Genomic DNA, 25,430 nt, shown 5'->3' with positions numbered 1-25,430 from the left:
AGTCCTATGTGTCTACGGGAAAAAGCTAAGTAAATCTGGCCCTATGTGCATCAATGTGCTTCTAGTTTAAATGCCTAGATACATATTGTCTGAATTTCTCTCCAAGGATTTCTTTTTTTCCTGCCACAGTGAGATGCAGTCCATCGTTACAATATAGTCTTTTGTTTTTCCATGTATTGCCCCTTCATCCTATGTACCTAAAACCTTCTTGGTGACACTGGGCTTTGAGCCACCTATTGAAATTTTCAGTACTTTGCAATCTTTTCTCTGCCTTTCCAAATTTTGCCAGCCATTCTGCTTCATGAACTGTAAACACAAATTTGTAGACCACAGAGTGTGATGTCAGATAAGGGATCCCAACACCAATCTCCTGTGCTCAACTTAATCCCTGTTATACTGTGACCGGCTCCAGTTAATCCCTGGTTTTCGCCTCACACCTTCACACAGAGGACTCTTCTGTGTTTATTCAAACCAAGACTAAACTGCTGCTAGTGTGTGTTTTACAAGCTGTCCAGAGCCAACTTTTCTCCTCCTTCTCCTCCTTACCATCACCATCCAATAAAAACTGCATTTATAAGCTGATATTTAGCTCTTCTGACCTTCCGAAATCAGTTATAGGAAGAACTGAGAATGTGTTTTCTGGCAAATAAAATAGCAAATCAGAACACTAACATTGCCATGTGTGTATATAATAAATGAGGCATTTGTCTTGTTTGGGCAGCCAGAACACTTAATCTTCATGCCTCAAACCTCTCCCTTTATTCTATAATGAGACCATAGGGTTTAACTCTCTCTCTCTCTCTCTCTCTCTCTCTCTCTCTCTCTCTCTCTCTCTCTCTCTCTTCCTCCCTCTCCCTCCTGCTCTCTCATTGTAAATACCGACTTGCTTTTTTAGCATGTTTTTCATAGTTGCTTTTTTACTTGTGGCAAAACTGATCCATATCCAATACCCAGTGTACCTGAATGCAACTAACCTTGAGCTACTACTGAAAAGGTGTGAGCAATATCCAAATAAATAAATAAATATGTAAAAAGAAGGAAGACCCGTGTAGCTATATATTTGTAGTAAATTTGTAAACATAGCCCCCTCTCTCTGATATTCAGCTTGTAGAAGTCAGCATTTTTGTAAACCTTAGATGCCACAATTAAAGAAAAATGGATATTTAACTCCAGTATCCAGATACCAACCAGCGCTAAATATCTGAAATCATCGCTGCATGGTGGTGATAACTGGTTAGTGGTGATATTCAGACTGCTAATTGGATAGCTAACAGGATAAATGTCTTTGAATATTGGCCCCATAACAGCATATGGGTCGATATTAAGGCCAGGTGATCACAGAGTTTATTCAGTACCATCACACATAAAGTTAGCAGCTGATTGCTGGCAACTCTCCTGTCGATATTCAGCCCTCTGCCATAGGTAGAATTAAGCAATCACTATCACAGAGTTACAACTTCTAAAATATGTTATCAAAATTGTACATCAACTCCTTAATTTTCTTCAGAAACCTCAGTGGTGACTCGTTTTTCACGTGGGATCACTACCCAGTAATTCACTGGATTCACAGTAACATTATTTTATTTGTTTCTCTAGTAATTATTTTGAAAATGTTTTGTTAGGAAAAGCTTGTTTTAACTTACCTTAAGAAGGGCCAGTGCTGACATGGGCCATGGTTCGCTCCAGTGATAAGCTGCACAAGGGCCGGCCCTATAATACTAATGCTCATTAAATACTTGCATTGTGTTCAAAATGGCATCTACTAACACAATGCAAGTATTGATGAGCATTATAGGACCCGGCCCTGATGCAGCTTACCATCAGAGTGAAACATGGCCCATATCGGCAGTAGTCCTTTTTAAGCTAAGTTTTTAAGCTAAGTTTAAAAAAATACTTACAATTTTTTTTCAAAATAATTACTAGAAATAAAAAAATAATGTTACTGTGAAAAGGATGAAGAATCCAGTGAATCACTGGGTAGTGATCCCATGTGTGAAACGAATCACCACTGAGGTTTCTGAAAAAAATTAAGGGATTGTTTGTACAATTTTGATAATATGTTTTAGGAGTTGTAGCACTGGTATAGTGATTGCTGTATTCCACTAACCCCCCCCCCCCCCCCCACACACACACACACACATACACTGATTTTGCGATCTATAAAGATTAATTTTCAATACGTAGAATTAAGCCATAGGCAGAATTATCAATATCGGGCCAAATCAGCACCAGCATTGAATATCCGGGGTTAGGCAGCAACCAAGAAGTTATGCAGGTGACGGCCAATAGACAGAACCCACATAGTTAAGCAGCCAAATAAATATAGGAATGCATTTTGTGTGGCCCTATCTGTCCGCTTAGCTCTGCAGGCACCAACACTGAATATGGCCAGTCCCAACATAACTGCTGGCTCCTCCTTGATTTTGTCCCCAGACCATCCCAGCACTACCAGGGCAATGCCATGGCAGTCAGAGCTGATATTCAGCGACACTAACCAATTAAGTGCGCAGAACATCAGTAGCTGGCCATCAGGGCCAGTCTTAGCAATTGTGGGGTCCTGTGCAGACCAGTTCAGTGGGCCCTACCCGCTCACGCCTGCCACCATAAGCCATAATTTATCAGTTTAAAAGGTGGTTTGACTCTTGGAACCCCCACCTCACCCCATACCTTTATATGCATCCACCACATTCCAGTAGAAAGCGGCAGACAGTGGAAGCAATGTTCACATCCCATCAGCTGCCAAGCCCAGAGCCTAGTCCTCGCTGCTGCATCCCGCCCTTGCGGAAGCAGGAACTGACATCAAAAGGGGTGGGACGCATCAGTAAGGAGGCTCTGGGCTCAGCAGCTGACAGGATATGAAAATCGCTGCCACTGCCTGATGCGGAGCAGGGAGGTGTTCCAAGATAGGAGGACAGACATGCCAGAGATGCTGGGCCCCTAGGAGCAAGAGGCCCTGTGCGACTGCCTCTGTCGCCCCTGCCTAAGACCGGCCCTACTGGCTAGCTCAGCATGGTTTAAGCAGGCAAGGATCTCTTCAGCCCGTTTAAACCACACTGAATATCAACTCCTATATGTAAAGAAGCAAATTCAGAGCTGCTATCCCCCAAATTTTATAAATGTTTAAGATTATTAAATATTTGATAACCCGCCAATATTCCAAAAAAATTGAGTCTAAGCAGTTTACAATACTAAAATCAAGCAAAACATAAGAAAAGAATACCAAAATCTGGTATAATAATGAGAAAAATAAGGGAACAATACAGAGTGCGAAAACCAAAAACACTGCTGAAAGGCAAGACAAAATGCTCTTTCCCGGGCAAGTGAGGCGCAACGAAAAGTACCGCCGCTTCTCAAGCAGAGAAAAAAGAACTGAGGGGTGTGGTCGCACTGCGGGCGGGAAGACATTTCGCGCATGCACATTGGGGCACTGCTTGCACTCCAGAAAGCTCTTGCAGTTTTTTTGCTCGGTATTATGCCGACCAGGGCGAGTCTACCCACTTGAGAGAATGTGAAGCCTGCTGTCCTTGGAGAATACCTGCTACAGGAAAGTATCTTCGCTTTATGAATTAGTCTCTATACTTGTATACACAGGAAATCTATTTGTTTGTTATCTGTCTTTTCCTGACCTAGGGAAAGGGAAACGGGACTTGATATACCACCTTTCTGTGGTATTTGCAACTACATTCAAGGTGGTTTATATAATATATAGAGAGGTACTTAGTTGCACCTGGGGTAATAGAGGGTTAAGTGACTTGCCCAGAGTCACAAGGATTGAACCCAGTTCCCCTGGATCAAAGTCCACTGCACTAACCACTAGGCTACTGAGATTTCTGAACATTCAGTAAACCTGGCAGAACTCATTTTTTGTCCATTCTTGAGTTGCTGTTAGACAAGCAGTAAAGTTATTCAAAGCTGTCTGGTTCCATGGATATGAGTAATTCAATTTCATCAACGTTGATGTTGAATTCTGTGTCCACCCAGAGCAGCTCAGCTGATGATGAGATGTTGCTGAAAATAATGGACTACTGTCTGTCTAATAAATAGGATTTGAACCACATACATATTGTGCCATGATAGTTGTTTTTTGCATTCCTGCAAACATGATATTATTATTATTAAGGGGATAGACTTAGGAGTAATCTAAGGAAATACTTCTTTACAGAAAGGGTGGTGAATGCATGGAACAGCTTGTTGGTGGAGAGAGTGGAGACAAAGACTGTATCTAAACTCAAGAAAGTGTGGGACATGTACAAAGGATCTCTAAGGGAGAGGAAGAGATAGTAGATGATATGGTTGAGTGGAATGGATAAGGCGTATGTTTTAGCTGCCATCATTTCTCCATGTTTCTATTTTTACCACTTCTTCTGGCAACAAAGTCTGCAGCTTAACAGCAGCGGATCCCCTGTCATGGTTTCTGCTGATATTTTCAATCTGGGATATGACATTAAAAGATTAGAAGAATAGTCTAATGCTTGGCAGTTAAAATGTAATGCTAAGAAGTTAGAATGATGCACATGGGATGTATTTGCTAAGGGGTAAGAGGCTGATAAGCATAGACCGGAAGAGAGACCTTGGGTTGATAGTATCAGAGGATCTTAAGGCAGCAAAACAATGTGACAAGGTGGTGGCTGTAGACAGAATGTTTGCTAAGCTGCATAAACAGAGGCATATCCAGTAGTAGAAAGGAGATGTTAATGCCTTAGTACAAGCCTATGGTGAGGCCACATTTGGAGTATTGTGTTCCATTTTGGAGGCTGCATCTCGCTAAGGACATCAAAAGACGAGGCGGTTTAGAAGGCGACAAAAATAATATGCGGTTTGTGCCAAAAGACGTGTCAGAAAAGGCTTGAAGGCCTCAATATGTATACTCTATAGCAAATGAGGGATAGGGAGCATATGATACAGATGTTTAAATATTAAAAGGTATAAATGTACAAACAAATCTTTTTCAGAGACAGGGAAGTGGTAGAACTAGAGGTCATGAGTTGAGGTTCCAGGGTGGGAGACTTAGGAGTAATGTCACAAAATACTTTTACAAGAAAGGGTGATGGATGCCTGGAAATCCCTCCCACCGGAGACTATGAAGATGAAAACAGTGACGTAATTCAATAATGTGTGGGATAAAAACAGAGGAACACAATATAGAAAAGGGATGGAATCCAATTAAAGCAAAACTTAAAATGACCTCATAACTGGAGTGAGTTTTGACTGTAGCTTCAGAAGTTCGGGAGTAAGACCAATGCTGGGCAGACTTCTATAGCCTGAGTCCCGTAAATGGCAAAAAACAGATCAGGGTCAAGGCTGGAGTGGGCTTCGATGGCAACTCCAGTAGTTTGGAAGTAGTACCGGTGCTGGGCAGACATCAACATTCTGTGCCCCAAAATTGGCAGGGAGAGACAGAGATGTGGAGGGGCATAATCGACCAGAAACGCCTATCTCCATGGGCGTTAATCTCCGAGAACGGGTCCGTGAAGGGGCGGAGTGAACCGTATTTTAAAAAAAAAATAGACGCCCATGCTTTATTCGCCAAGGTGTGAGCTGGGCGTTTTTGCTTTTCACCGATAATGGAAAATGAAATCGCCCAGCTCAAAAACGAATAAATGCAAGGCATTTGTTCGTGGGAGGGGCCAGGATTCATAGTGCACTGGTCCCCCTCACATGCCAGGACACCAACCGGGCACCCTAGGGGGCACTTTTACAAAAACAAAAAAAAAGGTAAAAGAGCTCCCAGGTGCATAGCACCCTTCCCTTGGGTGTTGAGCCCCCCAAATCCCCCTCAAAACCCACTGCCCACAAGTCTACACCAGTACTATAGCCCTAAGCGGTGAAGGGGGGCACCTACATGTGGGTACAGGGGGTTTGGGGGGGTTGGACGACTAGTAGCATTAAGCAGCACAATTGTAACAGGTAGGGGGGGGATGGGCCTGGGTCCACCTGCCTGACGTCCACTGCACCCCCTAACAACTGCTCCAGGGACCTGCATACTGCTGCCAGGGAGGAGGGTATGACATTTGAGGGTGAAAATAAAAAGTTGTGAAACATCATTTTGTTGTGGTGGGAGGGGGTTAGTGACCACTGGGGGAGTCAGGGGAGGTCATCCCCGACTCCCTCTGGGGGTCATCTGGTCATTTAGGGCACTTTTTGGGGCCTTATTCGTCAAAAAACAGGGTCCAGGAAAAGTGCCCTAAATTCTAGCTACAAACGCATCCATTATCGGCGAAGGGCGCCCATCTCTGTTCGGGTGATAACCACGCCCCAGTTCCGCCTTCACCACGCCTCCGACACTCCCCCGTCAACTTTGTCCGCATCCGCGACGGAGTGCAGTTGAAAGCGTCCAAAGTTCGGCTTTCGATTATGCCGCTTTATTTGTTTTTGTGAGAAGAACGCCCATCTCCCGATTTAGGTCGGAACTTGGGCGTTATTCTCGTTCGATTATAAGCTGGTAAGTATACCAGTGTTTAATCATGAAGAAGTGGAGCCTGTGCAGAGTGCCAGATTCAACTCTGGCCATCTTTTTGGGCAGACTGGATGGACCATGCAGGTCTTTATCAGCCTATATTTACTATGTTACTATTCCACACCCAAGTATGAATCTAGCCAGTTTCTTTCTTTTACCCAATTGTTGAGTTGAATGCAAACTGTCTGTACTATACTTTTTCTCAGCAAAAGAATGTTAGATACTGGCCAGTAGTTTTCTATTTGTCCCAGTCAAGGATATTTCTCTTAAGTGGAGTCAGGGCACAGAGACAAGTGCACCACAGCCCTCTACAAATCTCTTGGCAGCTATCCATCATGAGAAGAGGACTTCCCAATTTTAGGAGCCCTTTTTAAGAAGCTCCTGACAGCCACTGCATTATCTTTGATGGACAGGGGTTAAGGGGGCAGGATGCTGGTCATAAATGATATGCCTTTATCTGTAGTATCCTACCTAATGATAATAAAAAAATAACACCACGTTCACCTGAGAATAAAGCACAGTTTCCTTGCAACATCATCAGGTGTTGATAGGGCAGCCATGCCTCTGATCAGTATTCCAGTGGGTATTCGAATAAATATTGCCAACCCACTTGTTTTATTGATGCAGTGTACTGTCACTTGTCTATAACCTGACAGATCAGTTAGAATGCAGGACTTTCCAAATCACATTTAGAATCTTGATCAAACTAACAAACAAAAAACACATCTTTGATGAAATTCTAAAATGAATTCACCACAAAGTAGGTATTAGGTAGAAAAAGTAGGTCACTTACTGAAAATTGTTGTTCATAGTTACCTCAGGAGCAAGTCATCAAAATTCACTGAGGCTTGCCCTCTAAAAAGAAAGAAAGAAAGAAAGTGGATTATAAACTTTTAAGTATATTTTTGAAGGCTCATTTGGGCTCTGTGTATACAAAATAGGCAGTATCAGAGGCAAAAAAAATCATTTTATTTATTTTACTGTCAGGCTTATTTTCAAAAGAGAAGGACGCCCATCTTTCGACACAAATTGGAAGATGGGCGTCCTTCTCACAGGGTCGCCCAAACCAGCATAATCGAAAGCCGATTTTGGGTGTCCCCAACTGCTTTCCGTCGCGGAGATGACCAACGTTCCCCAGGCCGTGTCGGAGGCGTAGCGAAGGCGGGACTTGGGCGTCCTCGACCCATAATCAAAAAAACACTGCCCCTGACGAACATTTGAACGACTTTACCTGGTCCAGTTTTTCTTACGACCAAGGCACAAAAAGGTGCCCGAACTAACCAGATGACCTCTGGAGAGAATCGGGGATGACCTCCCCTTACTCCCCCAGTGGTCACTAACCCCCTCCCACCCTCAAAAAACAACTTTAAAAATATTTTGTGCCAGCCTCTATGCCAGCCTCCAATGTCATACTCAGGTCCATCGCAGCAATATGCAGGTCCCTGGAGCAGTTTTAGTGGGTACTGCAGTGCACTTTAGGCAGGCGGACCCAGCCCACCCCCCCCCCCTACCTGTTACGTTTGTGGTGGTACATGTGAGCCCTCCAAAACCCTCCAGAAACCCACTGTACCCACATCTAGGTGCCCCCTTCACCCGTAAGGGATATGGTAGTGGTGTACAGTTGTGGGTAGTGGGTTTTAGGGGGCTCAGCACACAAGATAAGGGAGCTATGTACCTGGGAGCTTTTTATGAAGTCCACTGCAGTGCCCCCTAGGATGCCCAGTTGGTGTCCTGGCATGTCAGGGGGACCAGTACACTACAAATGCTGGCTCCTCCCACGACCAAAGGGCTTGCATTTGGTTGTTTCTGAGATGGGCATCCTTAGTTTCCATTATCGCCGAAAATCAGAAACGACCAAGTCTAAGGATGACCATCTCTAGGGACGACCTAAATGTCAAGATTTATTTTTATTTATTTATTTGTGGCATTTGTATCCCACATTTTCCCAACTATTTGCAGGCTCAATGTGGCTTACAATTTTTCCATCATGACTTATGCCATTTCAGAATACAGATACAATTGATAAGGCATATAGAACATGGATGATATAATGAAGTCAGGTAACACATATTTGGTAACATAAGATTTGGGTTTCCCGACCGTATTATCAAAATGAAAGATGGACGCCCATCTTGGTTCGATAATATGGGTTTCCCCGCCTCTTCATTGGGACGTCCTGCGAGAACGTCCTCAGGAAAACTTGGGCGTCCCTTTCGATTATGCCCTTCTGTGTCATTTAAAAACGTTTTCATTTGTGTCATTTTTTAGTCAATATTCAGCCAGTGGCAGTCAGTACTTTTTTTTAAACACTGGCTGAAACTGGCTAAGTTAGACCTGGACATTTAATGCCACGCCATGACTGGTTATTGGAATTGAACATATGGGTCTGACCATACTGCTGCTGGCTGCCCAAACTTATGGGGTCCCAGCCGATATTCAGCCAGGACCCACAAAAGATACTTCTGTAGGTCCCGGCTGAATTCAGCTGGGACCTGCATAAATGGATCTGTCATATTTCCTCCCCCTCCCATCTCCACTGATTTTGATCCCTAAGAACTCCCCCCTCCAGGTCCCGCACAGAGAATCAGACCCCCTCCTGAACTCCCCCTCAACCACCAACCTGTAGCACCCTCACACCCAGAGCCTCCTTATGATCCCTGGTGGTCCAGTGGGATAGCCAGTCAGGTGTGATCCCCACTTGTTCCTGCCCCTAGCGGCCCTATCAGTAAAATGGCTGCTGTGACCTCTAGTGGTAGTCTCCAGTACTACCACATATTGAAGGCTGACCTCTAACAGTAGTACTGCAAGACCACTGCTAGATCTCATGGTACCCATTTAACTGATGGAGCCACTAGAGACAGGAGGAAGTGGGGATCACTTCTGCCTGGGTATCCCACTGGACCATCAGGGACTGTAAGTAGGTTCTTGGGGGGGGGCATTACAGGTGGGTCGCTGAGGGGGGTTCAAGAAGGGAGGGGGTCTGATCTGTGGGGAGTTTGAGAAAAGGATATGATCTCAAGGGACTTGGAGAGGTACTCTGATCTTGTAGGGGTCTGGGGGGTCTGATTATGTTGGGAGAAGGCAAGTGGCAGGGGAACATATCCACCTTTTCAGCCGCTATCTGGAATCTATACAGGTGCAAGCTGATACTCAATGCTGGCACTAGCATAACTAAGTGACCGAAGGAAAGACTGCTTTTTATGCAGTCCTATTTGGTTACTTAGCTATGCAGGTACCAGCATTAAAGACTGCCAACATGTGCATAGCTGCTGGCTGCCCCCAGACTCTGCCCCCTGAAGGCTTCCACAATCTCCTGAGGAAGAACAAGAAATGGAGACTCTGTCGAGCAGTGTCCTGCTCCTATTCATTCAGGTAAGTGTTGCTTGACTTATATATATTGGCGTTCATTATTTACAGACACATTGCATTACTTATACTTGTACCTCCCCATTATATCGTGGGTGTTTAGCATTTTTTGAGAAGATTACTCTATAGAATAGGCACGTTGATATTGATACACTGTTATAGAATTACCCCCATGTTACTTACTCTTAATATGTTCCTTTTTGGACAAGTGATCACCAAATACAGGATTTATTTTTATGCTCTGCCATTATACTGCCAAAGAAGGAGTTTAGTTGTATCCAAGAGTTTCAGTATTATCCAGTGCTTTTTTTTGTAGAAAAAAAGGTGCCGGTACTCATTATGGGCGGGGTCACCACATATGGCTCCACCCCTATGATAGCCACACCCACATTAACCACACCCCCTATACCGCATATAAACAGACATCACTGAAAATATTACAGTACTATAGGAGAAAAAAATAACGTGATTTTTTTTCATGATAAATAATCTCTGTAAGCTCTTACAGCTCCAGTATACCCAGTGCAAAATAAGACAGCCAATGTAAATTCTCAAATTGGACTTATTACAAACACTAAAATGAAAATAAAATGATTTTTTTTTCTACCTTTGTTGTCTGGTGACTGTTTTTCTTTCCATATTGGTCCCAGTCTGTGATTCTCCTTTCCTTTGTTTTCGCTTAACTCTTCTGTGCCATTTGTCATTTTTGTCTCCTTTTTCATTGCTTTCTTCAATATTTTTCAGGCTCTCTCTCTGTCCAGATTTAATTCATTCTTACTATCCATTCTTTAATTTCCTTCATCTACCTGTGGCTTTTCATCTTTTCCTCACCCTTGTTCTCCCCATGCCCCTTCCTCTTATTCTCCAGTCTTTCTCTATTCCCCTTTTCCATCCAGCAGCTCTGCTTTCTCTCCCCATCCTTCCAGTGTCTCCACTATTTCTTTCTGCATTCTTCCATCCAGCGTCTTCCCTCTTTCTCTCCCTATCCTTCCGTTTTCCCTCTCTCTCTCCCCATCCTTCCATCTGTTTTTCCCTCTCTCCACATCCTTCCATCTGTTTTTCCCTCTCTCTCCCCATCCTTCCATCTGTTTTTTCCCTCTCTCCCCAATCCTTCCATCTGTGTTTTCCCTCTCTCTCCCCATCCTTCCATCTGTTTTTCCCCTCTCTCCCCAATCCTTCCATCGGTTTTCCCCTCTCTCTCCCCATCCTTCCATCTGTTTTTCCCTCTCTCTCCCCATCCTTCCATCTGTTTTCCCCTCTCTCTCCCCAATCCTTCCCTCTGTTGTTTTCCCTCTTTCTCTCTCCCCAATCCTTCCCTCTGTTGTTTTTCCTCTTTCTCTCTCCCCCCAATCCTTCCATCTGTTTTTCCCCTCTCTCCCCAATCCTTCCATCTTTTTCTCTCTTCCCCATCCTTCCATCTGTTTTTCCTCTCTCCCCAATCCTTCCATCTGTGTTTTCTCTCTCTCCCCAATCCTTCCCTCTGTGTTTTCCCTCTTTCTCTCTCCCCAATCCTTCCCTCTGTTGTTTTCCCTCTTTCTCTCTCCCCATTCCATCTGTTTTCCCCTCTCTCCCCAATCCTTCCCTCTGTTTTTTCTCTCCCCATATTCCATCTGTTTTCCCCCTCTCTCCCCAATCCTTCCTCTGTTGTTTCCTCTTTCTCTCTCCCAATCCTTCCCTCTGTAGTTTTCCCTCTTTCTCTCTCTCCCCAATCCTTCCCTCTGTTGGTTTTTCTCTCTCTCTCCAATCTTTCCCTCTGTTGGTTTCCCTCTTTCTCTCTCTCCCAATCCTTCCCTCTGTTTTCCCCCTCTCTCCCCATCCTTCCATGTTTTTCTCTCTCTCCCCATCCTTCCATCTGTTTTCCCCTCTCTCTCCCCAATCCTTCCCTCTGTTGGTTTCCCTCTTTCTTCTCTCCCCAATCCTTCCATCTGTTTTCTCTTCCCATCCTTCATCTGTTTTTCCCTCTCTCTCCCATCCTTCCATCTGTTTTCCCCTCTCTCTCCCCAATCTGCCCTCTGTGTTTTCCCTCTTTCTCTCTCCCAATCCTTCCCTCTGTTGGTTTCCTCTTCTCTCTCTCCCCAATCCTTCCATGTTTTCCCCCTCTCATCCTTCCATCTGTTTTTCCCTTCTCTCCCCATCCTTCCATCTGTTTTCCCCTCTCTCTCCCCAATCCTTCCCTCTGTTGTTTCCTTCTTTCTCTCCCCAATCCTTCTGTTGTTTCTTTTCTCTCTCTCCATCCTTCCATCTGTTTCCCCTTCTCCCCAATCCTTCCATCTGTTTTCCCCCTTCCCCATCCTTCCATCTGTTTTCCCCTCTCTCTCCCCAATCCTTCCCTCTGTTGTTTTCCCTCTTTCTCTCTCTCCCCAATCCTTCCCTCTGTAGTTTTCCCTCTTTCTCTCTCTCCCCAATCCTTCCCTCTGTTGTTTTCCCTCTCTCTCCCCAATCCTTCCCTCTGTTGGTTTCCCTCTTTCTCTCTCTCCCCAATCCTTCCCTCTGTTGGTTTCCCTCTCCCTGCCAAGTTTCCCGCGAACGGCGCGAAGTCGCGACGCATTGCGCACCAACCCCTATTTCCGGCCGCTGCTGCTTCTCCTGTTGAGCAGCAGCGGCCGCTACACAAAGAAAAAGAAGATTTTTTAAAAAATTTGAAACCTCGCTGAAACACGGCACCCCGGCACTGTAGACAGCCATTAGGCATTGGCTGTTGCCCCGCAGCCGCTCCTCCTCTTGCCTCTACGTCACTGCCCCTGGAGGAAGACCCCAGAGGAGCGCAGTGACGTAGAGGCAAGAGGAGAAGCGACTGCGGGGCAACAGCCAATGCCTAATGGCTGTCTACAGTGCCGGGGTGCCGCGTTTCAGTCAGGTTTGAATTTTTTTTTATAATCTTTTTCTTTGTGTAGCGGCCGCTGCTGCTCAACAGGAGAAGCAGCAGCAGCCGGAAATGGGGGCTGGCACTGCGTACGGGACATGGACTTACGGGGCGGGGGGAGCAAAAAAAAAAGGTGCCGGTACACCGTACCGCTGCGTACCGGCACAAAAAAAGCACTGATATTATCATACAAATGACTCACATGGCTCTGCTTTTAAAGGTGAACAACTGAGCATGAGATAAACGTAGAAGTCAGCCATCTGTTTTGCTTCCTGTTCAAAATAGAGGCTATTGTCATCTGATCAAGGGCAGATGCTAGGGGAGTGTGGGGCCACGGCTGAATACATCAACTTGGGGCCTTTAACTGTGGATACTGGAAAGCAGAAAAAAAGCAAGGAGAAGCAAAAGCCTCATGGGTAAATGCAGCAATGAAAAGGAATGAGGTCCAACAAAAAGAAGAGTCCAAGATGTAAAAGTCACATCAACTTATTAATAACATCTATGCTGTTATACTGTGTGAGAAACACTATCAACTTTACATGGTTGTGATGGACTCCTGATGTAGGCCTTTATGCAGATATACAGCTGTGTCGAGTCCCGTTCTACGATAGTACAATTATTAATTCACTGATGTGACGTTTACGTCTTGGACTCTTCTTTCTGTTGGACCTCACTCCTTTTTGTTGACACTGGGAGGCAGACAGAATGCTTGAGGAGGGGCCAGCAGCAAAGTGTGAGCGTGTACGCGAGGAAAGCTGCCACGTGCCTCCACACACACAAACCCTGTCAGAGCTTTCCATATATGTACACAGAGACCTTAGCTTCTGTGTGCCACCGTTTTGTTCCTCATCATAAATGGCAAGTCGAGAGGGTCTTCTTTGACAAAATGACCAGAAGCAATCAGTGCAATTGCCAACCTTAAGACTGCCCCCTAGCTAGCTACATAGATAGAGAGATATTCGAAGCTGGTTTTGGTGAGGTTTTTTGTCAGTACTGTACAGCAAGCAAGACTTGTAATTGTTCGACTGAAAGGGAAAGTATATGTGAGTGGCTATGATCTTTCCTTATGAGGTTGGATGTATTTATCTACCCTCCTGATTATTGTCCCTGCTTGATATTTGCTTACAGTATTCATAATCTAGTGGTACAATAACACAGAGGAAGGGAGGGAAAAGGGAGGACATTAGACTGAGATAGGAAAAAAGGAAGATAAATAGAAGAGAGGTTCAATACATTGATCTGAAGTGTGAAAGAAGGCTGAACCCAGTCCATCATCAAGCGCCTTGTGAGAATGAAATGTTCCAGATACCCCTTATCTTCCTAGATAACTAATCAAATAACTGTTTAATCGGAAAGGCTGCCTCTCACTTCAGCTGGACATAAAAATAGAAGCTGAATCCAGTTCTCCTTTATCCTTATAGTAGACCATTACTCTGCACAGCTGCCCGCAGTCAGGGCCTGGAACCAGAACAGCTTTAAGCACCCATATAATCTTTCCCAATATGATGATGGCAAAGTACCACTTCATTTCAGCACTGTTAAAATGATCTCTAGATCCATTATAGTCTCTATCACTATGCTTGAATGAACTGGGAAAGTATTTCTGAAATGATCAGTCCAGCTGAAAAGTCTCAGCTATCAGACATCTTTCTAAAACAGGGAAAGAAAAAAAAAAAAAGAATTCACTTATATCTAGCTGTATTCACATGCATTATATAGAAAGCATTTCTCAAGCTGGAGATTTGTTTTAGAAATGTTTAAAAAATTAGTACATTTACAAGATGGCTCAAGAAAGCTAATTTTTTTAACAATTAGCTAGCTATGTGTAAAGGCCAAGTAGGTACCTACTTGGAAGCTATTTTATAAAGATATATAGGTGCCTATCATGATTATTTTAGAAACTCTATTCTTGTTTTAGATGTCTGAAAACTGGCATTTAGATGTCTATATTGCATGGACATCCAAATTCCACTTTTTCGAAGGCAAGATATTAATATCTAAAACTGCAATACATCCATATGGCAAGGAGAAGTGGTGTGGATGTGTTTTAGGCAGGACTAGGAAAGGCCCAAAATATGGACATTCAACTCTGATCAGAGAAAGGAAAGGGACCTCCATATATAAAAAGATGAATCTCCATATTTAGATCTGGTACTTGTCATATCCAGGTAACAGTATGGTGCTCTGATTGAGTAGTTCTCCACTGAATGGAGATAAAGAAAGTCAAAGTAGGTATTTTTCTGTCCCTGAAGTGCTAACAATTAACAAAACAAACAAACAAAAATTACAAAAAGCTTCAGGAGGACTTGAACTAGCACTCTCTGATTCGGCTTTTAAGTAGCTGCTTTAACCATTGGGCTATAATATGGATGTTCCTCTGCGGACACAGAGAAGTCCATGTCCCTCCCCACTCCCCCCGTTTTCTATTTCTGTTGATGGCTCTCTCATTCTCCCTGTCTCCTCAGCTCGAAACCTTGGGGTCATCTTTGACTCATCTCTCTCCTTCTCTGCTCATATCCAGCAGATCGCCAAGACCTGTCGTTTCTTTCTTTACAACATCCATAAAATCCGCCCCTTTCTTTCCGAGCACTCTACCAAAACCCTCATCCACACCCTTGTCACCTCTCGTTTAGACTACTGCAATCTGCTTCTTGCTGGCCTCCCACTTAGTCACCTCTCCCCTCTCCAATCGGTTCAAAACTCTGCTGCCCGTCTCTTCTTCCGCCAGGGTCGCTTTACTCATACTACCCCTCTCCTCAAGTCGCTTCACTGGCTCCCTATTCGTTTTCGCGTCCTGTTCAAACTTCTTCTACTAACCTATAAATGTACTCACTCTGCTGCTCCCCAGTATCTCTCCACACTCGTCTTTCCCTACACCCCTTCCCGTGCACTCCGCTCCATGGATAAATCCTTCTTATTTTATTTTTGTTACATTTGTACCCCGCGCTTTCCCACTCATGGCAGGCTCAATGCGGCTTAAATGGGGCAATGGAGGGTTAAGTGACTTGCCCAGAGTCACAAGGAGCTGCCTGTGCCTGAAGTGGGACTCGAACTCAGTTCCTCAGTTCCCCAGGACCAAAGTCCACCACCCTAACCACTAGGCCACTCCTCCACTCTGTTCCCTTCTCCACTACTGCCAACTCCAGACTTTGCGCCTTCTGTCTCGCTGCACCCTACGCCTGGAATAAACTTCCTGAGTCCCATCCTTGGCCACCTTTAAATCTAGACTGAAAGCCCACCTCTTTAACATTGCTTTTGACTCGTAACCACTTGTAACCACTCGCCTCCACCTACCCTCCTCTCCTCCTTCCTGTACACATTAATTGATTTGATTTGCTTACTTTATTTTTGTCTATTAGATTGTAAGCTCTTTGAGCAGGGACTGTCTTTCTTCTATGTTTGTGCAGCGCTGCGTACGCCTTGTAGCATTATAAAAATGCTAAATAGTAGTAGTAATAATAGTAGTAGTAGTAGTATGCTATACATAATTTGGACAGTTCAGTTTGTAAAATGGATGTTCATGCTGGACATTTCCAGCACATGGATGTCCATCTCACATGTATTTTATAACAGGCTGTTCCAGAATACAAGTGAGATGGACACCCATTTGTGACATACTTACTGGGATGCCCACATTCTGAGTTGGATGTCCTTTCTAAAATGACCCTCCACATGTCCAGGGCCAAAGTGACAGAAGTCCAACCTGGATAGAAGCCGCTGTCATTTATACCTGCTCAGTAACAGGTGTAAATGCACACAGCTAAAGTCCATGTGTAAATCATGAGTCCACTACTACTACTACTACTACTTATCATTTCTAAAGCGCTACTTATAATTTCTAAAGCACTACTAGACGTACATAGCGCTGTACACTTGAACATGAAGAGACAGTCCCTGCTCGAAAGAGCTTACAATTTAATTAGGACAAACAGGACAAACAAGAGATAAGGGAATATTAAAGTGAGGATGATAAAATAAGGGTTCTGAACAAGTGAATAAGGGTTAGGAGTTAAAAGCAGCATCAAAAAGGTGGGCTTTTAGCTTAGATTTGAAGACGGCCAGAGATGGAGCTTGATGTACTGGCTCAGGAAGTCTATTCCAAGCATAGATAAAAGGAACGGAGTCTGGAGTTAGCAGTGGAGGACAAGGGTGCAGATAAGAGAGATTTACCCAGTGAACTCAGTTCCCAGGGAGGAATGTAGGGAGAGATGAGAGTGGAGAGGTACTGAGGAGCTGCAGAGTGAATGCACTTATAGGTCAATAAGAGCAGTTTGAACTGTATGCGGAAACGGATAGGAAGCCAGTGAAGTGACTTGAGGAGAGGGCTAATATGAGCATAACGACATTGGCAGAATATTAGTCGTGCAGCAGAATTTTGAACAGATTGAAGAGGAGAGAGATGGCTAAGTGGGAGACCTGTAAGAAGCAAGTTGCAATAGTCTAAGCGAGAGGTGATAAGAGTGTGGATGAGGGTTCTGGTAGTGTGCTCAGAAAGGAAAGGGCGAATTTTGCTGATATTATAGAGAAAGAAACGACAGGTTTTAGCAGTCTGTTGAATATGTGCAGAGAAGGAGAGGGAGGAGTCGAAGATGAGCCCAAGCTTACGAGCTGATGAGACAGGAAGGATGAGAGTGTTATCCACAGAAATAGAGAATGGGGGAGGAGGAGAGGTTGGTTTAGGGGTAAAGATGAGAAGCTCAGTCTTGGTCATGTTTAGTTTCAGATGGCGCTGAGACATCCAGGCAGCAATGTCAGACAGACAGGCTGATACTTTGGCCTAGATTTCGGCTGAGATTTCTGGTGTGGAGAGGTAGATCTGGGAGTCATCAGCATAAAGATGATACTGAAAACCATGGGATGAGATCAGAGTACCAAGGGAAGAAGTATAAATGAAGAAAAGAAGAGGTCCCAGGACAGATCCCTGAGGTACACCAACTGACAGTGGGATAGAAGTAGAGGAGGATCCACTAGCGTATACACTAAAGGTATGCTGGGAGAGATAAGAAGAAAACCAGGAAAGAACAGAGCCCTGAAATCCAAGTGAGGACAGCGTATCAAGGAGTAGGCTGTGATCAACGGTGTCAAATGCAGCAGATAGATTGAGAAGGATGAGGATAGAATAGAGTCCACCTAAACTTCATCCCAGAAGACACCTACATGTGGGTCACATAGAAGTATACTTCTTCTCACCATATAGCTTTAGAGGTGTAACCCCTGGGGTAATTTTATAAAAGCCCTTTTACACATGTAACGTGGCCTTTGTATGCAATTAATCCTTTATAAAATTACTGTCTAAAAGGTTATACAAATTTGGCAAGAGAATAGAAAAAAAACTTTCCTGATATTTTCTCTACTAATTTTTTTTATTTTTGTGTTTTTCATTTTTCTCCATTTTTTACCCACCCAACCAAGTAGCATGATGGTATTAAGCCAACAATGACTGAATGGGTGCCACTTCCCATGTGCACCCTCATTGTTGCTCCATGGTTAGCAGGGAGCAACAAAATAATGGCAGCCATCTTTTGACCCCTCGTAGACCTGAATGTACCACCTCTACATTACACTGAGTGCTTAATGCCTCAATAGACAGGAACTCAGAAACTGGACCATCAGTCCCATTTTGGTTTTGTTTTTTTCCACCCTTGTTTTAGGCTTGCTTGTCTAGAGACCACATATTGACACAGCAACCAAAGCTAGCAATTGCTTTTCTCCTAATGCTTCGTACAGTTTGGGGAAGGGGGCAGAATGTGTTTGGTCTTGTAGAGCATGACTTGGTAGCACATTCATAGAAATCAAAAATCACTGGATTTCTGAAAATAATCATGACAAGTACTCAGTGGTGGTTTTTAAAGAAAAATGAAAAGGACAGTTTATACTAAAGAACTTCCAAAGACGACAAAGTTGACTTTTTAATTTATATTACAAAGCTTATAATTCACTAGTGTTTTGTGTTCTCAGCAAATAACAAAAAAAGACATAAAAATAGTCAAAATAAATATAGGAATAATAGAAATGAAAAACTTGCATATTAAGGGTGAGCCTGCCATGGTGATTTGTCAAAGTGAAAAGGGGGCCTACCTGTCATGTCAGGTGAAATGGCTGCCATGTTACATTTCGCAGTCTCTGATTTCTGACTACTTCACAAAGGAGTTCATCAGTGTCCACTTATATGCTACTTCATTGAATAGTGCATCGTGCATAGTGCACGTGCACACATAAATGCCACATATTTTGGCACTTGCACAGCATGTGTACCTACAAGGATGCAGTTATAGAATTGTTCTTTATCCCCCTCATTCTTTAAAATGGAGTCCAAATGTAAATCGACGAAAAACAGTCATGTTCCAGTCTTGTGGAAAGTGTGAACCCCATTTGTTTATGCGGTCCAAATGTAAATGCCAATTGCACATGTGAATTTATAGAATACTACCACTTATACAGGTGAACGTACACTTAAGAATGCAAGAGCTAGCTGAGTGAGAGCTCAGTGCTGTTCTATAAATGAGGCACACAACTCGCTTAGGGGTCCCTTTTACCAAGCTGCGGTAAAAAGGGCCCTATGGTAGCAGCGGGGCCGTTTTTGGAGCGCCCAAGGCCCTTTTTACCCGCAGCAGGTAAAAAGCCCCTAAAAAAGACATGGCCATGCGGTAAGATTATTGTTACCACGTGGCCATGAAGGGGGGAGCCCTTACTGCCACCCACTGAGGTGGTGGCAAGGTCTCCTGCGGTAACCCGGCAATAACCGGCAGCATGTGGCATTGCCCGATTTACCACCAGGTTAGCACAGTGCTACAAATTACGGAATTATTTTCCGTAGCATTGGAAATGACACATGCTCGAGGCGGAACTACCGCCAGCGGCGGCGTTCAGCCAGCACCAGTTCTGGATTGACACGCTGCAAGCCTGTTGCCACATGGAAACCCTTTAGTAAAAGGATCCCTTAGTGCAAAAATACAGTATATGATAAGCGCTAATGTTTATCAGAGATAGCCGGCTATCTCGCACTGAATATTAGCGCTTAGCTGGTTAACTGCTATTTAACCATCCTGGAGCCATTCCTGGCCTGTTAAATAGCACTGAACATTGGCTGGTTAGTGCTCAGTGCACGGCATTTTGGCACCTAAATAGGTGCTCAGATAAAGAATTGCACCTTATCCCCCCTCATTCTATAACAGCTCACCTAAAGTTATGTGTCAAATGACATGATTTAAGAGAGCAAATCTAAACGTTAACAAATAAATCCCAAATTATGTTAGTATTCTATAACAGAATCAGGGCGCCCAGACGCCACTGAAATAATGCTTTACACGTTACATCTTGGTACCTAAATTTTGGCGACTGTTATAGAATTGTCCCCTATGCACAAGTCCTCCAGATAAATCCAGTGCAAAATCTATAACTGCTGTTTGAATACAGGGCTCACACAACTGGCGCAAGTGATAAAGTTGTAGTCTGCTCAGGTAAGACAAGATAGGTGAAATACAAAGGAGCAACACTTTATAAACAAAATGATATCAACACAAATGAAATACACAGATTATGAGAAAAAGGAGGCAGGAGTATAGGTTAATTTAGAAGGGGGAAAGACCACTTCCATTTAAACGGGTGAGGTCTACTGACTTCCACTGTAGTTAGAAGAGCTGAGCAGAGAGTTAGATGAAGGCATTCAAAAAGGCTAAAATAAAGCATTGAATATCTGGAACACCTAGATAACTTCTGGCTCTATCCCCGGACCATCCCAGCACTAACCAGCTAGTGCTACAACAGTCAGAGTACACATTCAATGACATTATCCGGTTGAAGCTGAATATCTGCTCTAGGGCTAGGCAGTGCAATTTAACCTAACAGGAGCCTCTTTTAATCTGTTTCTCTGTTTGTTTCAACTGTTGCTGGTCTTCCCCAACTCCAGTGAGAGCCTGTGCACTCGTGTAATACTCTGCTCAGTTCCTGCCTACCTCGAACGCCAAGGTGACATCAGTAGCTTTCATTATTAATACTGAATATTATAGCGGTGTCACACCGAAGGAGAACGCTTAAGGAGCAGGGTGTACTCCTTGGTGCATCTCTGCAGGGGGGGGGGGGGGGGGGTCTAACTTTGATGTTTCTTTCATTTCCAATGATATGCCTCTTTTTTTTCTAGTATTTCTGCTGTATGCTATGTAACAAAATTATTAATGGTCATTCTTAGGGGGAAAAATGTTCCCAATGTTTTCGTCCTATATCATTAAATGAAGTCACTTATTATCCATGTCTGATTACAACTGCTGCTCTACAACCCACAATCTCTTTATCAATTGGTTTACTAAACTCTAGATCTATCAACTGCAATATGCTTTCAATCGCTGACCTGATTATCGTACATCAAATGACAGTGTTTTTTCTATCAGAAATCTGGCTTTACGCCAGGTAATGATGACTTACTTCTCTAAGTGGAACTACAGAGCTTTTAATTTCTGTTTAAACTTTATTCAGGAAGGTGGTGGCTAAGCTATTTTATATGATAGGCAATTTCTTTATAGAGAGGTTCATCATGTTAATTTTCTATATGAAGAAGTGCAATTTGTTTATCTAGAAGGCCCAGTGCACCTTCACTTTTTATTTCTAGATGCCCTCCCTCTCTTTCAGCTGAATCATAGGATATTATACCCAACATGATTTCACAACTTACTACTTTCGCTTAACAGTTAGTGTGGGGGGGCATAATCGAACGGGGCACCCAGGTTTTCCTGAGGACGTCCTCTCAGGACGTCCCCGCGAAGAGGCGGGGAAACCCGTATTATCGAAACAAGATGGGCGTTCATCTTTCGTTTCGATAATACGGTCGGGGACGCCCAAATCTCAACATTTAGGTCAACCCAATATTTGGCGATACTGGAAACCGAGGACGCCCATCTCAGAAACGACCAAATCCAAGACATTTGGTCGTGGAAGGAGCCAGCATTCGTAGTGCACTGGTCCCCCTCACATGCCAGGAAACCAACCGGGCACCCTAGGGGGCACTGCAGTGGACTTCAGAAAAAGCTCCCAGGTGCATAGCTCCCTTACCTTGTGTGCTGAGCCCCCCAAAACCCACTACCCACAACTGTACACCACTAGCATAGCCCTTAGGGGTGAAGGGGGGGCACCTAGATGTGGGTACTGGGTTTCTGGTGGGTTTTGGAGGGCTCACATTTACCACCACAAGTGTAACAGGTAGGGGAGGATGGCCATGGGTCCACCTGCCTGAAGTGCACTGCAGTACCCACTAAAATTGCTCCAGGGACCTGCATACTGCTGTCATGGAGCTGGGTATGATATTTGAGGCAGGCATAGAGGCTGGAAAAAATATTTAATTTTTTTTTTTAGGATGGGAGGGGGTTAGTGACCACTGGGGGAGTCAGGGGGGGTCATCCCTGTTTCCCTCCGGTGGTCATCTGGTCATTTAGGGCACATTTTGGTGGCTTGATCGTAAAATAAAAAGGACCAAGTAAAGTCATCCAAGTGTTCGTCAGGGACGCCCTTCTTTTTTCCATTATCGGCCGAGGACGCCCATATATTAAGCATGCCCCAGTCCCGCCTTTGCTATGCTTCCGACACCCCCCCATGAACATTGGTTGTCCCTGCGACGGAAAGCAGTTGAGGATGCCCAAAATTGGCTTTCCATTATGCCGATTTGGATGACCCTGTGAGAAGGACGCCCATCTTCCGATTTGTGTCAAAAGATGGGCGCCCTTATCTTTCGAAAATAAGCCTGACAGTTGCCTGAAAGTCAGGGGATCTGGGTTCAATTCCCACTTTGGCTCCTTGTGACCTTGGGTAAGACACTTAACCGTCCATTGCCCCAGGTACAAACCTTAGATTGTGAGCCCACTAGGGACAGAAAAAGTACCTGTATATAATATATAACTGCTTTAGTTGTACCACTGAAAGGCAGTATATCAAATGCATCACCCTTACTCTTATTCTAAATATTGTACATTAGGAAATTTAACATACATTTTGACTCCCCCACTTCTATGACAGACAAGTAGACTCTTGGATGGCAAATTTAGGTTTTACCTAAGGTGTGCTAACACCAACACATGAAGGAGGTCATACTCTTGACCTTATTTTTATCTTAGGCTTTACACCAGATACTCCTTTGCTATTATTTTCAAACTTATTACCATGGACTGATCACCTTTTATTAACTGTTATTCCTTTATGCTCAGAAAAGTCAGCTGAACCTCCTAATGTTTTTTTTTATTAAACTTTTCATTATATATTCAACAACATATAATCAGAAATATGCACTGAAAACAATTATAGAATATGCAAAAAGAAAAATGAACAAGTCCACTTTATGGAGAGCCAGAGACTATTCTTAAAAGAAAAGAAAAAACAGCAAGGGCCTGTTTACTAAACCGCACTAGCAATTCCTGCGCAGCAAATGTGATGCAAACCATTCAAAATGAATGGGCTGCAGTGCATTCACTGCGCCAGGGATCACTAGCACAATTTAGTAAAAGAGGCCCTAAGTCTGAAGCAATCAATCCTGAATACACAGCAGGCAAACAAATATTCTAATATCCTCCTAATTTTACAACTTTCTGGTATCTTCAGTCTTTGAATAAAGAGAAATTAGCTGCTACCTGTAAAGCCTTTTTTTTTCTACCCTTCTCTCTTCTTGTTAGACCTTTAGGGCTATTTCGTGATCCCTACAATCAGAGAAGCATGCAGACTCTTAGGGGGTCTTTTACTAAAGCTTAGCTCGAGTTATCTGCAGCAGGGCCCATTTTATTCCTATGGGCCCTGCTGCAGACAACTCGAGCTAAGCTTTAGTAAAAGACCCCCCTTAGTCAGCAGAATGAGCATGGCATAAAAACAAGTTGCTGGATCTTCTTAAGATACACAAAGAACAATAGCGTGACTATTCCAGAGTGGTATGCCAAGCTACAATGGAATATTATTCATATTTAGTAGCTTCTTCTTCTAATCCATCCAGATCACTGTTCAGCTTGGTCTCTACACTGACTTTGCCTTCTAAATCTGTTTATTTCTGTTCGGATCCTGATATAATGGCTTCATTTTGTTAATAAAACTTTTACTTTGATTCCAGCCCCCTCTACTAAAGATACTTAGCTCCAGAAACTATTCCTTTATGTCAGTATGGACATCATTTACTCCTGTATTCTCCCATGTCTGTTTAAAATTCTGGTCACCTCTTCCTCAGCAGTTCTTGAACACATGCCAATGTCACTTCAAAGAGATCTTACACTGGGCATCTCCAATTCCACTTTCTAGTTGATATTCAGAATGATTTAACCAGCCAGAAACGGCCGCTGACCAGTTAAATCACTTGGTCGAGGCTATCCTCTAATTTTCAGCTGCACTTAACTGGTTATCACTGCTGAAAATGAGCAGTTAGCACCTAAGTGAAAACCAGTTATTTTGGAGGCATTTTGGAAGCAGAGTCAGCACTTGGCTAGTTAAGTGCCGATAATCAGCACTTAACCATCCAAGGTAACTGCATAAATGGGACCGTGTAAAATACAGTCCTATCTATATGTGGCAACCCATGGCCAATTAATGTTGAATATCGACTTAACCGGCAATGTGTTAGCTGGCTCTGTATAAATCTATATTCAATGCCAAAGCCTGGACATGACCCAGCATTGAATATCCGGGAATAATGCCAGCAGCAGTCAGCAAAACACTCACTGCCACTGGCTGTATATTGACCCCTTTGTATTGGGAAAACCATAGTTTGCAGCTTGTCCTACTTCTAAAATGCTGGGAAAAAGGCACCAGTTTGCCCACTTTTTAAAAAGCCAAGCCTTGATCCAACAGAACATCAGAACATAAGCACCGCCATACTGGGAAAAGACCAAGGGTCCATCAAGCCAGCATCCTGTCCAGGCCTCAAGAACCCGGCAAAAAACCCAAAAACAAAACAAAAATTTAAATTAATAATGTTCAATGGACTTTTCCTTCAGGAATCTGTCCAAACCCCCTTTAAACTCAGCAAGGTCAACTGCTGTCACTACATTCTCTGGCAACGAGTTCCAGAGTCTAACTACGCGCTGAGTAAAGAAAACCTTTCTCCTATTTGTTTTAAATCTACCACATTCTAGCTTCATCTTATGTCCCCTGGTTCTATTATTGTTAGAAAGTGTAAACAAACGCTTCGCATCTGTCCACTCCATTCCACTCATTATCTTGTAGACTTCTATCATATCACCCCTCAGCCGCCTCTTCTCCAAGCTGAAGAGCCCTAACCGTCTTAGCCTTTCCTCATAGGGAAGTCCTCCCATCCCTTTTACCATTTTCGTCGACCTTCTCTGCACCTTCTCCAATTCCTTTATATCTTTTTTGAGGTGCGGCGACCAGAACTGAACACAATTCTCGAGGTGAGGTCTCACCATGGAGCGATACAACAGCATTATAACATCCTCGTGTTTGTTTTCCATCCCTTTCCTAATAATACTCAACATTCTGTGGGCTTTCTTAGGCGCCGCAGCACACTGAGCAGAAGTTTTCAACATCTTATCCACGATGACTCCAAGATCCTTTTCTAGGTCTGTAACTCCTAACGCGGAACCTTGCATGACATAGCTGTAATTCGGGTTCCTCTTTCCCACATGTATCACTTTGCACTTGTCAACATTGAACTTCATCTGCCACTTGGAGCCCAATCTCCTAGTCTCGTGAGGTTCTCCTGTAATCTTTCACACTCCTCCTGCGACTTGACGGCCCTGAATAACTTTGTGTCATCTGCGAATTTAA

The 25,430-nt window shown here is 43.7% G+C and overlaps 1 protein-coding gene across 3 annotated transcripts in view; it reads right to left on the bottom strand.

Moving 5' to 3' along the window:
- SEMA5A (semaphorin 5A) overlaps window positions 1-25,430 on the bottom strand; it is a 976,513-nt gene that overhangs the window by 795,977 nt on the left and 155,106 nt on the right. For all 3 annotated transcript variants that reach the window (XM_030205332.1, XM_030205321.1, XM_030205342.1), the window contains one exon: window positions 7,251-7,312. The gene's annotated coding sequence lies outside the window, so the exon portion shown is untranslated. The remainder of the gene's footprint in view (window positions 1-7,250; window positions 7,313-25,430) is intronic.

The sequence above is a fragment of the Microcaecilia unicolor genome, chromosome 1 (genome assembly GCF_901765095.1).
Source record: "Microcaecilia unicolor chromosome 1, aMicUni1.1, whole genome shotgun sequence".
In the NCBI taxonomy this organism is placed as follows: domain Eukaryota; kingdom Metazoa; phylum Chordata; class Amphibia; order Gymnophiona; family Siphonopidae; genus Microcaecilia; species Microcaecilia unicolor.
Note: the sequence above shows the minus strand (reverse complement) of the source record. Positions and strands in the feature narration are given on the sequence as shown.